The following is a 14,820-nucleotide window of genomic DNA, read 5'->3' as shown; positions in this document are numbered from 1 at the left end:
CTAAACAGCTTAATGGTGTTTACCCTATGTTTCAGGTGATGATCAGGAGTATTTCAAATGTAGAAATGTGTTGCTCATTACATAAAATGCTAAGATTGTAAATGTTTACTTAAATTTCTTTAGTTAAAAAAATATTTCTACAGGTAAAACAGTTGGACAAGGGGGCACCCAGATTTGAACTAGGGACCTTTTGATCTGCAGTGAAATCCTCTAACCCTGAGCTACAGCCCCATTTCTGAAATGTTCACCTTTATTTATTCAGTAATATGTACAAAGTGGAAGCAACATGCAATCACCATCAAAGCAATGCATTTTCAGCCACCAAACCCTCCTTATAAGTATAAGGGGTACAAAAGATGTCCTTTATCTGCCTTGGTAAAATACAGTGAGGTTTCCATTGCAAGAATTCATGCATTTCATATCACATGTAGATCTTGGAACATGGAAAAAAAATCTTTTGTCAAATGCACAAATTCTGCAAAATGTAACTGCTTCTCTACTGCAGTTTGTTGATTTTGTGCTAAGAGCATATTTAAACCCAATCGTTCATTGTTTTGTATGTATATGAAATGATGATATCCTATTGTTTCTTACAGTGCATTGGGTTGAAAAACATGTTAACAGGATCTATTGAAGAGGGTATATGGTTATGAAACAGGGACTTCTTGAACTACACTCCTACGCTCTACCACTGACATAAACCCTTCAATGTTGAAAACTGCCCTTTTTTAAAAAGGTGATAGAGTGGGTGACTCGATGGAACTTGTAGAACTAATGACATCAGTGCACTTCTGGTCAGCTGTACAAATTATTACATTTCATTTAAGGCATATTATTTGTTTCCAGCACAGTTTTATAACATTCATATGAGCTTCCAATGGACTATTTCAAACTGATCATATCACCAGTAGAACTTGGGTGAATGTAAAACACAGCTTCTATCATATGAAGAAATCCTAAACAGCTTAATGGTGTTTACCCTATGTTTCAGATGATGATCAGGAGTATTTCAAATGTAGAAATGTGTTGCTCATTACATAAAATGCTAAGATTGCAAATGTTTACTTCAATTTATTTAATTAAAAAAATATTTCTACAGGTAAAACAGTTGGACAAGGGGGCACCCAGATTTGAACTAGGGACCGTTTGACTTGTAGTGAAATGCTCTACCCCTGAGCTATACCCCCATTTCTGAATTGTTCACCTTTATTTATTCAGTAATATGTACAAAGTGGAAGCAACATGCAATCACTATCAAAGCAATGCATGTTAAGCCACCAAACCCTCCTTCTAAGTTTAAGGGGTGCGAAGGATGTCCTTTATCTGCCTTGGTAAAATACAGTGAGGTTTCCATTGCAAGAATTCATACATTTCGTATCACATGTAGATCTTGGAACATGGAAAAAAAATCTTTTGTCAAATGCACAAATTCTGCAAAATGTAACTGCTTCTCTACTGCAGTTTGTTGATTTTGTGCTAAGAGCATATTTAAACCCAATCGTTCATTGTTTTGTATATGAAATGATGATATCCTATTGTTTCTTACAGTGCATTGGGTTGAAAAACATGTTAACAGGATCTATTGAAGAGGGTATATGGTTATGAAACAGGGACTTCTTGAACTACACTCCTACGCTCTACCACTGACATAAACCTTTCAATGTTGAAAACTGCCCTTTTTTAAAAAGGTGATAGAGTGGGTGACTCGATGAAACTTGTAGAACTAATGACATCAGTGCACTTCTGGTCAGCTGTACAAATATTACATTTCATTTAAGGCATATTATTTGTTTCCACCACAGTTTTATAACATTCATATGAGCTTCCAATGGACTATTTCAAACTGATCATATCACCAGTAGAACTTGGGTGAATGTAAAACACAGCTTGTATCATATGAAGAAATCCTAAACAGCTTAATGGTGTTTACCCTATGTTTCAGGTGATGATCAGGAGTATTTCAAATGTAGAAATGTGTTGCTCATTACATAAAATGCTAAGATTGTAAATGTTTACTTAAATTTCTTTAGTTAAAAAATATTTCTACAGGTAAAGCAGTTGGACAAGGGGGCACCCAGATTTGAACTAGGGACCTTTTGATCTGCAGTGAAATCCTCTAACCCTGAGCTACAGCCCCATTTCTGAAATGTTCACCTTTATTTATTCAGTAATATGTACAAAGTGGAAGCAACATCCAATCACCATCAAAGCAATGCATTTTCAGCCACCAAACCCTCCTTATAAGTATAAGGGGCACAAAAGATGTCCTTTATCTGCCTTGGTAAAATACAGTGAGGTTTCCATTGCAAGAATTCATGCATTTCATATCACATGTAGATCTTGGAACATGGAAAAAAACTTTTGTCAAATGCACAAATTCTGCAAAACGTAACTGCTTCTCTACTGGAGTTTGTTGATTTTGTGCTAAGAGCATAGTTAAACCCAATTGCTCATTGTTTTTTATATGAAATGATGATATATCCTTTTGTTTCTTACAGTACATTGGGTTGAAAAACATTTTAACAGGATCTATTGACAAGGGTATATGGTTATGAAACAGGGACTTCTTGAATTGCACTCCTACGCTCTACCACTGAGTTAAACCCTTGAATGTTGAAAACTGCCCTTTTTTAAAAAGGTGATAGAGTGGGTGACTGTATGGAACGTGTAGAACTAATGACATCAGTGCACTTCTGGTCAGCTGTACAAATTAATACATTTCGTTAAGGGCATATTATTGGTTTCCACCACAGTTTTATAACCTTCATATGAGCTTTCAATTGACTATTTCAAACTGATAATATGACCAGTAGAACTTGGATGAATGTAATACACAGCTTGTATCATACAAAGAAATCCGAAACAGCTTAATAGTGTTTACCCTATGTTTCAGGAGATGATCAGGAGTATTTCAAATGTAGAAATGTGTTGCACATTACATAAAATGCTAAGATTGTAAATGTTTTCTTCAATTTATTTAAAAAAATATTTCTACAGGTAAAACAGTTGGACAAGAGGGCAAACAGATTTGAACTAGGGACTTCTTGATCTGCAGTCAAATGCTCTACCACTGAGCTATACCCCCAGTCCTAAAAAGTTAACTTTTTTTTATTCAGTAATATGTACACAGTGGAAGCAACATGCAATCACCATCAAAGCAATGCATTTTCAGCCACCAAACCCTCCTTATAAGTATGAGGGGTACAAAAGATGCCCTTTATCTGCCTTGGTAAAATACAGTGAGGTTTCCAGTGCAAGAATTCATACATTTCGTATCACATGTAGATCTTGGAACATGGAAAAAAACTTTTGTCAAATGCACAAATTCTGCAATACGTAACTGCTTCTCTACTGCAGTTTGTTGATTTTGTGCTAAGAGCATAGTTAAACCTAATTGTTCATTGTTTTGTATATGAAATGATGACATATCTTATTGTTTCTTACAGTGCATTGGGTTGAAAAACATTTTAACAGGATCTATTGAAGAGGGTATGTGGTTATGAAACAGGGACTTCTTGAACTGCACTCCTACGCTCTACCTCTGACATAAACCCTTGAATGCTGAAAACTGCCCTTTTTTAAAAAAGTGATAGAGTGGGTGACTGTATGGAACTTGTAGAACTATTGACATCAGTGCACTTCTGGGCAGCTGAACAAATTAATACATTTCATTAAGGGCATATTATTGGTTTCCACCACAGTTTCATAACATTCATATGAGCTTCCAATGGACTATTTCAAACTGATAATATCACCAGTAGATCTTTGGTGAATGTAAAACACAGCTTGTATCATACGAAGAAATCCTAAACAGTTTCATGGTGTTTACCCTATGTTTCAGGAGATGATCAGGAGTATTTCAAATGTAGAAATGTGTTGCTCATTACATAAAATGCTAAAATTGTAAATGTTTTCTTCAATTTATTTAATTAAAAAAATATTTCTACAGGTAAAACAGTTGGACCCGGGGGCACCCAGATATGAACTAGGGACCTCTTAATCTGCAGTCAAATGCTCAACCACCGAGCTATACCCTGAGTTCTAAAATGTTTACCTATAATAATTCAGGAATATGTACAAAGTGGAAGCAACATGCAATCACCATCAAAGCAATGCATTTTCAGCCACCAAACCCTCCTTATTACTATAAGGGGTACACAAGATGTCCTTTATCTGCCTTGCTAAAATACAGTGAGGTTTCCATTGCAAGAATTCATACATTTCGTATCACATGTAGATCTTGGAACATGGAAAAAAAAACTTTTGTCAAATGCACAAATTCTGCAAAACGTAACTGCTTCTCTACTGCAGTGTGTTGATTTTGTGCTAAGAGCATAGTTAAACCCAATTGTTCATTGTTTTGTATATGAAATTATGATATATCTTATTGTTTCTTACCGTGCATTGGGTTGAAAAAAGTTTTAACAGGATCTATTGAAGAGGTTATATGGTTATGAAACAGGGCCTTCTTGAACTGCACTCCTACCCTCTACCACTGACATAAACCCTTGAATGCTGACAACTGCCCTTTTTTAAAAAAGTGATAGAGTGGGTGACTGTATAGAACTTGTAGAACTAATGGCATCAGTGCACTTCTGGTCAGCTGTACAAATTAATACATTTCATTAAGGGCATATTATTGGTTTCCACCACAGTTTTATAACATTCATATGAGTTTCCAATGGACTATTTCAAACTGATAATATCACCAGTAGAACTTGGGTGAATGTAATACACAGCTTGTATCATACGAAGAAATCTGAAACAGCTTAATGGTGTTTACGCTATGTTTCAGGAGATGATCAGGAGTATTTCAATTGTAGAAATGTGTTGCTCATTACATAAAATGCTAAGATTGTAAATGTTTTCTTTAATTTAAAACAAACTCTATAGGTACAACAGTTGGACCACGGGGCACCCAGATTTGAAGTAGGGACCTCTTGATCTACAGTCAAATGCTCTACCACTGAGCTATACACCCAGTTCTAAAATATTCACCTTTATTAATTCAGTAATATGTACAAAGTGGAAGCAACATGCATTCACCATCAAAGCAATGCATTTTCAGCCACCAAACCCTCCTTATAAGTATATGGGGTGCGAAGGATGTCCTTTATCTGCCTTGGTAAAATACAGTGAGGTTTCCATTGCAAGAATTCATACATTTCGTATCACATGTAGATCTTGGAACATGGAAAAAAAAACTTTTGTCAAATGCACACATTCTGCAAAACTTAACTGCTTCTCTACTGCAGTTTGTTGATTTTCTGCTAAGAGCATAGTTAAACCCAATTGTTCATTCTTTTTTTTTTATATGAAATGATGATATATCCTATTGTTTCTTACAGTGCATTGGGTTGAAAAACATTTTAACAGGATCTATTGAAGAGGGTATATGGTTATGAAACAGGGACTTCTTGAACTGCATTCCTACGCTCTACCACTGAGTTAAACACTTGAATGCTGAAAACTGCCCTTTTTTAAAAAGGTGATAGAGTGGGTGACTGTATGGAACTTGTAGAACTAATGACATCAGTGCACTTCTGGTCAGCTGGACAAATTAATACATTTCATTAAGGGCATATTATTGGTTTCCACCACAGTTTTATAACATTCATATGAGCTTCCAATGGACTATTTCAAACTGATAATATCACCAGTAGAACTTGGGTGAATGTAAAACACAGCTTGTAGCATATGAAGAAATCCTAAACAGCTTAATGGTGTTTACCCTATGTTTCAGGAGATGATCAGGAGATGATCAGTATTTCAAATGTAGAAATGTGTTGCTCATTACATAAAATGCTAAAATTGTAAATGTTTTCTTCAATTTATTTAATTAAAAACATATTTCTACAGGTAAAACAGTTGGAGAAAGGGGCAGCCAGATTTGAACTAGGGACCTCTTGATCTGCAGTCAAATGCTCTACCACAGAGCTATACCCCCAATTCCGAATTGTTCACCTATATAAATTCAGTAATATGTACAATGTGGAAGCAACATGCAATCACCATCAAAGCAATGCATTTTCAGCCACCAAACCCTCCTTATAACTATAAGGGGTACACAAGATGTCCTTTATCTGTCTTGGTAAAATACAGTGAGGTTTCCATTGCAAAAATTCATACATTTCGTATCACATGTAGATCTTCGAACATGGAAAAAAAAATGTTGTCAAATGCACAAATTCTGCAAAACGTAACTGCTTCTCTACTGCAGTTTGTTGATTTTGTGCTAAGAGCATAGTTAAACCCAATTGTTCATTGTTTTTTTATATGAAATGATAATATATCCTATTGTCTCTTACAGTGCATTGGGTTGAAAAACATTTGAACAGGATCTATTGAAGAGGGTATATGGTTATGAAACAGGGACTTCTTGAACTGCACTCCTACGCTCTACCACTGACATAAACCTTTGAATGCTGAAAACTGCCCTTTTTTAAAAAAGTGATAGAATGGGTGACTGTATGGAACTTGTAGAACTAATGACATCAGTGCACTTCTGGGCAGCTGTACAAATTAATACATTTCATTAAGGGCATATTATTGGTTTCCACCACAGTTTTATAACATTCATATGCCCTTCCAATGGACTATTTCAAACTGATAATATCACCAGTAGAACTTGGGTGAATGTAATACACAGCTTGTATCATACGAAGAATTCCGAAACAGCTTAATGGTGTTTACCCTATGTTTCCGAAGATGATCAGGAGTATTTCAAATGTAGAAATGTGTTGCTCATTACATAAAATGCTAAGATTGTAAATATTTTTTCAATTTATTTAATTAAAAAAATATTTCTACAGCTAAAACAGTTGGACAAGGGGGCACCCAGATTTGAACTAGGGACCGCTTGATCTGCAGTCAAATGCTCTACCACTGAGCTATACTCCCCGTTCTAAAATGTTCACCTTTATTAATTCAGTAATATGTACAAAGTGGAAGCAACATGCAATCACCATCAAAGCAATGCATTTTCAGCCACCAAACCCTCCTTATAAGTATATGGGGTGCGAAGGATGTCCTTTATCTGCCTTGGTAAAATACAGTGAGGTTTCCATGCAAGAATTCATACATTTCGTATCACATGTAGATCTTGGAACATGGAAAAAAAAACTTTTGTCAAATGCACACATTCTGCAAAACTTAACTGCTTCTCTACTGCAGTTTGTTGATTTTGTGCTAAGAGCATAGTTAAACCCAATTGTTCATTGTTTTTTTTATATGAAATGATGATATATCCTATTGTTTCTTACAGTGCATTGGGTTGAAAAACATTTAAACAGGATCTATTGAAGAGGGTATATGGTTATGAAACAGGGACTCCTTGAACTGCACTCCTACCCTCTACCACTGACATAAACCCTTGAATGCTGAAAACTGCTCTTTTTAAAAAGGTGATAGAGTGGGTGACTGTATGGAACTTGTAGAACTAATGACATCAGTGCACTTCTGGTCAGCTGTACAAATTAATACATTTCATTAAGGGCATATTATTGGTTTCCACCACAGTTTTATAACATTCATATGCGCTTCCAATGGACTATTTCAAACTGATAATATCACCAGTAGAACTTGGGTGAATGTGATACACAGCTTGTATCATATGAAGAAATCCGAAACAGCTTAATGGTGTTTACCCTATGTTTCCGGAGATGATCAGGAGTATTTCAAATGTAGAAATGTGTTGCTCATTACATAAAATGCTAAGATTGTAAATGTTTTCTTCAATGTATTTAATTAAAAAAATATTTCTACAAGTAAAACAGTTGGACAAGGGGGCACCCAGATTTGAACTAGGGACCTCTTAATATGCAGTCAAATGCTCTACCACTGAGCTATATCCCCAGCTCTGAAATGTTCACCTACATTTATTCAGTAATATGTACAAAGTGGAAGCAACATGCAATCACCATCAAAGCAATGCATTTTCAGCCACCAAACCCTCCTTATAAGTATAAGGGGTACAATAGATGTCCTTTATCTGCCTTCGTAAAATACAGTGAGGTTTCCAGTGCAAGAATTCATACATTTCGTATCACATGTGGATCTTGGAACATGGAAAAAAAAACTTTTGTCAAATGCACAAATTCTGCAAAACGTAACTGCTTCTCTACTGCAGTGTGTTGATTTTTTGCTAAGAGCATAGTTAAACCCAATTGTTCATTGTTTTGTATAAGAAATGATGATATATCTTATTGTTTCTTACAGTGCATTGGGTTGAAAAGCATTTTAACAGGATCTATTGAAGAGGGTATATGGTTATGAAACAGGGACTTCTTGAACTGCACTCCTACCCTCTACCACTCACATAAACCCTTGAATGCTGAAAACTGCCCTTTTTTAAAAAAGTGATAGAGTGGGTGACTGTATGGAACTTGTAGAACTAATGACATCAGTGCACTTCTGGTCAGCTGTACAAATTAATACATTTCATTAAGGGCATATTATTGGTTTCCACCACAGTTTCATAACATTCATATAAGCTTCCAATGGACTATTTCAAACTGATAATATCACCAGTAGAACTTGGCTGAATGTAATACACAGCTTGTATCATAAGAAGAAATCCGAAACAGCTTAATGGTGTTTACCCTATGTTTCAGGAGATGATCAGGAGTATTTCAAATGTAGAAATGTGTTGCTCATTACATAAAATGCTAAGATTGTATGTTTTCTTCAATTTATTTAATTAAAAAAATATTTCTACAGGTACAACAGTTGGACCAGGGGACACCCAGAGTTCAACTAGGGACCTCTTGATCTGCAGTCCAATGCTCTACCACCAAGCTATACCCGCAGTTCTAAAATGTTCACCTTTATTAATTCAGTAATATGTACAAAGCCAAATCTTGGCTCTTTGACCAGCAATAGCTGTGTCAGACATCGGCCCTACTTACCCAACCCGCCTGTTCCCCTGCACGATTTCCGGTCTGCTACCTTTCCCAACTACCTCAGGGATACTTCCTCTGCAGAGCCTAGGGTCACTGTACCATGTGTAAGATATGTAATTTTTAAGTTTGTTTATTATGCTGTATTGTTATACTTTTTTGTAATTTATCTCCCTGTATGTTCTTTTCTTGCAACCCTGTACAAATTGCGCCCTGATGCCCCCGGGCCTGATGGTCTGCGCATTATGAACAAATACAAATGCAAGCAACATGCAATCACCATCAAAGCAATGCATTTTCAGCCACCAAACCCTCCTTATAAGGATATGGGGTGCGAAGGATGTCCCCTTTATCTGCCTTAGTAAAATACAGTGAGGTTTCCATTGCAAGAATTCATACATTTCGTATCACATGTAGATCTTGGAACATGGAAAAAAAACGTTTGTCAAATGCACAAATTCTGCAAAACGTAACTGCTTCTCTACAGCAGTTTGTTGATTTTGTGCTAAGAGCATAGTTAAACCCAATTGTTAATTGTTTTGTATATGAAATTATTATATATCTTATTGTTTCTTACAGTGCATTGGGTTAAAAAATACATTTTAACAGGATCTATTGAAGAGGGTATATGGTCATGAAACAGGAACTTCTTGAAAAGCACTCATATGCTCTACCACTGACATAAACCCTTGAATGCTGAAAACTGCCCTTTTTTAAAAAAAGTGATAGAGTGGATGACTGTATGAAACTTGTAGAACTAATGACATCAGTGCACTTCTGGGCAGCTGTACAAATTAATACATTTCATTAAGGGCATATTATTGGTTTCCGCCACAGTTTTATAACATTCATATGAGCTTGCAATGGACTATTTCAAACTGATAATATCACCAGTAGAACTTGGGTGAATGTAAAACACAGCTTGTATCATACGAAGAAATCCTAAACAGTTTCATGGTGTTTACCCTATGTTTCAGGAGATGATCAGGAGTATTTCAAATGTAGAAATGTGTTGTTCATTTCATAACATGCTAAGATTGTAAATGTGTTCTTCAATTTATTTAATTAAAAAAATATTTCTACAGGTAAAACAGTTGGACAAGGGGGCACCCAGATTTGAACTGGGGACCTTTTGATCAGCAGTCAAATGCTCTACCACTGAGATATACCCCCAGGTCTGAAATGTTCACCTTTATTAATTTAGTAATATGTACAAAGTGCAAGCAACATGCAATCACCATCAAAGCAATGCATTTTCAGCCACCAAACCCTCCTTATGAGTATATGGGGTACAAAAGATGTCCTTTATCTGCCTTCGTAAAATACAGTGAGGTTTCCAGTGCAAGAATTCCTACATTTCGTCTCACATGTAGATCTTGGAACATGGAAAAAAAACTTTTGTCAAATGCACAAATTCTGCAAAACGTAAATGCTTCTCTACTGCAGTTTGTTGATTTTGTGCTAAGAGCATAGTTAAACCCAATTGTTCATTGTTTTTCATATGAAATGATGATATATCCTATTGTTTCTTACAGTGCATTGGGTTGAAAAACATTTTAACATGATCTATTGAAGAGGGTATATGGTTATGAAACATGGACTTCTTGAACTGCACTCCTACCCTCTACCACTGACATAAACCCTTGAATGCTGAAAACTGCCCTTTTTTAAAAAAAGTGATAGAGTGGGTAGCTGTGTGGAACTTGTAGAACTAATGACATCAGTGCACTTCTGGGCAGCTGTACAAATTAATACAATTCATTAAGGGCATATTATTGGTTTCTACCACAGTTTTATAACATTCATATGAGCTTCCAATGGACTATTTCAAACTGATAATATCACCAGTTGAACTTGGGTAAATGTAATACACAGCTTGTATTATACAAAGAAATCCGAAACAGCTTAATGGTGATTACCCTATGTTTCAGGAGATGATCAGGAGTATTTCAAATGTAGAAATGTGTTGCTCATTACATAAAATGCTAAGATTGTAAATGTTTTCTTCAATTTAATTAATTAATAAAATACTTCTATAGGTGCAACAGTTGGACCAGGGGGCACCCAGATTTGAACTAGGAACCTCTTGATGTGCAGTCAAATGCTCTACCACTGAGCTATACCTGTACTTCTAAAATGCTCATCTTTATTCATTCAGTAATATGTACAAAGTGCAAGCAACATGCAATCACCATCAAAGCAATGCATTTTCAGCCACCAAACCCTCCTTATAAGTATATGGGGTGCAAAGGATGTCCTTTATGTGCCTTGGTAAAATACAGTGAGGTTTCCATTGCAAGAATTCATACATTTCATATCACATGTAGATCTTGGAACATGGAAAAAAAACTTTTGTCAAATGCACAAATTTTGCAAAACGTAACTGCTTCTCTACTGCAGTTTGTTGATTTTGTGCTAAGAGCATAGTTAAACCCAATTGTTCATTGTTTTTTTATACGAAATGATGATATATCCTATTGTTTCTTACAGTGCATTGGGTTGAAAAACATTTTAACAGGATCTATTGAAGAGGGTATATGGTTATCAAACAGGGACTTCTTGACCTGCACTCCTACGCTCTACCACTGACATATACCCTTGAATGCTGAAAACAGCCCTTTTTTAAAAAGGTGATAGAGTGGGTGACTGTATGGAACTTGTAGAACTAATGGCATCAGTGCACTTCTGGTCAGCTGTACAAATTAATACATTTCATTAAGGGCATTTTATTGGTTTCCACCACAGTTTTATAACATTCATATGAGCTTCCAATGGACTATTTCAAACTGATAATATCACCAGTTGAACTTGGGTAAATGTAAAACACAGCTTGTATCATATGAAGAAATCCTAAACAGCTTAATGGTGTTTACCCTATGTTTCAGGTGATGATCATGAGTATTGCAAATGTAGAAATGTGATGCTCATTACATAAAATGCTAAGATTGTAAATGTTTACTCCAATTTATTTAATTAAAAACATATTTCTACAGGTAAAACAGTTGGACAAGGGGGCACCCAGATTTAAACTAGGAACCTTTTGATCTCCAGTCAAATGCTCTACCACTGAGCGATACCCCCAGTTCTGAAAAGTTCACCTTTATTAATTCAGTAATATGTACAAAGTGCAAGCAACATGCAATCACCACCAAAGCAATGCATTTTCAGTCACCAAACCCTCCTTATAAGTATATGGGGTGCGAAGGATGTCCTTTATCTGCCTTGGTAAAATACAGTAAGGTTTCCATTGCAAGAATTCATACATTTCGTATCACATGTAGATCTTGGAACATGGAAAAAAAATATTTTGTCAAATGCAAAAATTCTGCAAAATGTAACTGCTTCTCTACTGCAGTTTGTTGATTTTGTGCTAAGAGCATAGTTAATCCCAATTGTTCATTGTTTTGTATATGAAATGATGATATATCAGATTGTTTCTTACAGTGCATTGGGTTGAAAAACATTTTAACAGGATCTATTGAAGAGGGTATATGGTTATGAAACAGGGACTTCTTGAACTACACTCCTACGCTCTACCACTGACATAAATCCTTGAATGTTGAAAACTGCCCTTTTTTAAAAAGGTGATAGAGTGGGTGACTCTATGGAACTTGTAGAACTAATGACATCAGTGCAATTCTGGTCAGCTGTACAAATTAATACATTTCATTAAGGGCATATTATTGGTTTCCACCACAGTTTTATAACATTCATAAGAGCTTCCACTGGACTATTTCAAACTGATCATATCACCAGTAGAACTTGGGTGAATGTAAAACACAGCTTGTATCATATGAAGAAATCCTAAACAGCTTAATGGTGTTTACCCTATGTTTCAGGTGATGATCAGGAGTATTTCAAATGTAGAAATGTGATGCTCATTACATAAAATGCTAAGATTGTAAATGTTTACTTCAATTTATTTAATTAAAAACATATTTCTACAGGCAAAACAGTTGGACAAGGGGGCACCCAGATTTGAACTAGGAACCTTTTGATCTGCAGTCAAATACTCTACCACTGAGCGATACCCCCAGTTCTGAAAAGTTCACCTTTATTAATTCAGTAATATGTACAAAGTGCAAGCAACATGCAATCACCATCAAAGCAATGCATTTTCAGCCACCAAACCCTCCTTATAAGTATATGGGGTGCGAAGGATGTCCTTTATCTGCCTTGGTAAAATACAGTAAGGTTTCCATTGCAAGAATTCATACATTTCGTATCACATGTAGATCTTGGAACATGGAAAAAAAATCTTTTGTCAAATGCACAAATTCTGAAAAATGTAACTGCTTCTCTACTGCAGTTTGTTGATTTTGTGCTATGAGCATAGTTAAACCCAATTGTTCATTGTTTTGTATATGAAATGATTATATATCTTATTGTTTCTTACAGTGCATTGGGTTGAAAAACATTTAACAGGATCTATTGAAGAGGGTATATGGTTATGAAACAGGGACTTCTTGAACTACACTCCTACGCTCTACCACTCACATAAACCCTTGCATGTTGAAAACTGCCTTTTTTTAAAAAGGTGATAGAGTGGGTGACTCTATGGAACTTGTAGAACTAATGACATCAGTGCACTTCTGGTCAGCTGTACAAATTAATACATTTCATTAAGGGCATATTATTGGTTTCCACCACAGTTTTATAACATTCATAAGAGCTCCCAATGGACTATTTCAAACTGATCATATCACCAGTAGAACTTGGGTGAATGTAAAACACAGCTTGTATCATATGAAGAAATCCTAAACAGCTTAATGGTGTTTACCCTATGTTTCAGGTGATGATCAGGAGTATTTCAAATGTAGAAATGTGTTGTTCATTACATAAAATGCTAAAATTGTAAACGTTTACTTCAATTTATTTAATTAAAAACATATTTCTACAGGTAAAACAGTTGGACAAGGGGACACCCAGATTTGAACTAGGGACCTTTTGATCTGCAGTGAAATGCTCTACCCCTGAGCTATACCCCCATTTCTGAAATGTTGTCCTTTATTTATTCAGTAATATGTACAAAGTGGAAGCAACATGCAATCACCGTCAAAGCAATGCATTTTCAGCCACCAAACCCTCCTTATAAGTAGAAGGGGTACAAAAGATGTCCTTTATCTGCCTTGGTAAAATGCAGTGAGGTTTCCATTGCAACAATTCATACATTTCATATCACATGTAGATCTTGGAACATGGAAAAAAACGTTTGTCAAATGCACAAATTCTGCAAAACGTAACTGCTTCTCTACTGCATTTTGTTGATTTTGTGCTAAGAGCATAGTTAAACCCAATTGTTCATTGTTTTTTATATGAAATGATGATATATCCTATTGTTTCTTACAGTGCATTGGGTTGAAAAACATTTTAACAGGATCTATTGAAGAGGGTATATGGTTATGAACCAGGGACTTCTTGAAAAGCACTCCTACGCTCTACCACTGACATAAACCCTTGAATGCTGAAAACTGCCCTTTTTTAAAAAGGTGATAGAGTGGGTGACTGTATGGAACTTGTAGAACTAATGACATCAGGGCACTTCTGGTCAGCTGTACAAATTAATACATTTCATTAAGGGCATATTATTGGTTTCCACCACAGTTTTATAACATTCATATGAGCTTCCAATGGACTATTTCAAACTGATAATATCACCAGTAGAACTTGGGTGAATGTAAAACACAGCTTGTATCATATGAAGAAATCCTAAACAGTTTCATGGTGTTTACCCTATGTTTCAGGAGATAATAAGGAGTATTTCTAATGTAGAAATGTGTTGCTCATTACATAAAATGCTAAGATTGTAAATGTTTTCTTCAATTTATTTAATTAGAAAAATATTTCTACAGGTAAAACAGTTGAACAAGGGGGCGCCCAGTTTTGAACTAGGGAAATCTTGATCTGCAGTCAAATGCTCTAC

General features: G+C 35.6%; 4 non-coding genes across 4 annotated transcripts; all 4 read right to left on the bottom strand.

Annotated features, from left to right (window-relative positions):
- Positions 1–1,115: 1,115 nt before the first annotated feature.
- TRNAC-ACA (transfer RNA cysteine (anticodon ACA)) lies at positions 1,116–1,187 on the bottom strand. The gene has a single exon. It is a non-coding gene; the product is annotated as a tRNA-Cys (tRNA).
- A 5,641-nt stretch (positions 1,188–6,828) lies between these two features.
- On the bottom strand, positions 6,829–6,900 carry TRNAC-GCA (transfer RNA cysteine (anticodon GCA)). Its single transcript has one exon. It is a non-coding gene; the product is annotated as a tRNA-Cys (tRNA).
- A 3,098-nt stretch (positions 6,901–9,998) lies between these two features.
- TRNAS-GCU (transfer RNA serine (anticodon GCU)) lies at positions 9,999–10,070 on the bottom strand. Its single transcript has one exon. It is a non-coding gene; the product is annotated as a tRNA-Ser (tRNA).
- Positions 10,071–11,906: 1,836 nt separating this feature from the next.
- TRNAS-GGA (transfer RNA serine (anticodon GGA)) lies at positions 11,907–11,978 on the bottom strand. Its single transcript has one exon. It is a non-coding gene; the product is annotated as a tRNA-Ser (tRNA).
- Between the last annotated feature and the right edge of the window lie 2,842 nt (positions 11,979–14,820).

The sequence above is a fragment of the Ambystoma mexicanum genome, chromosome 4q, assembly GCF_040938575.1.
Source record: "Ambystoma mexicanum isolate Mex_15411 chromosome 4q, UKY_AmexF1_1, whole genome shotgun sequence".
Classification (NCBI taxonomy): Eukaryota; Metazoa; Chordata; class Amphibia; order Caudata; family Ambystomatidae; genus Ambystoma; species Ambystoma mexicanum.
This window is presented reverse-complemented; position numbering and strand designations above follow the sequence as displayed.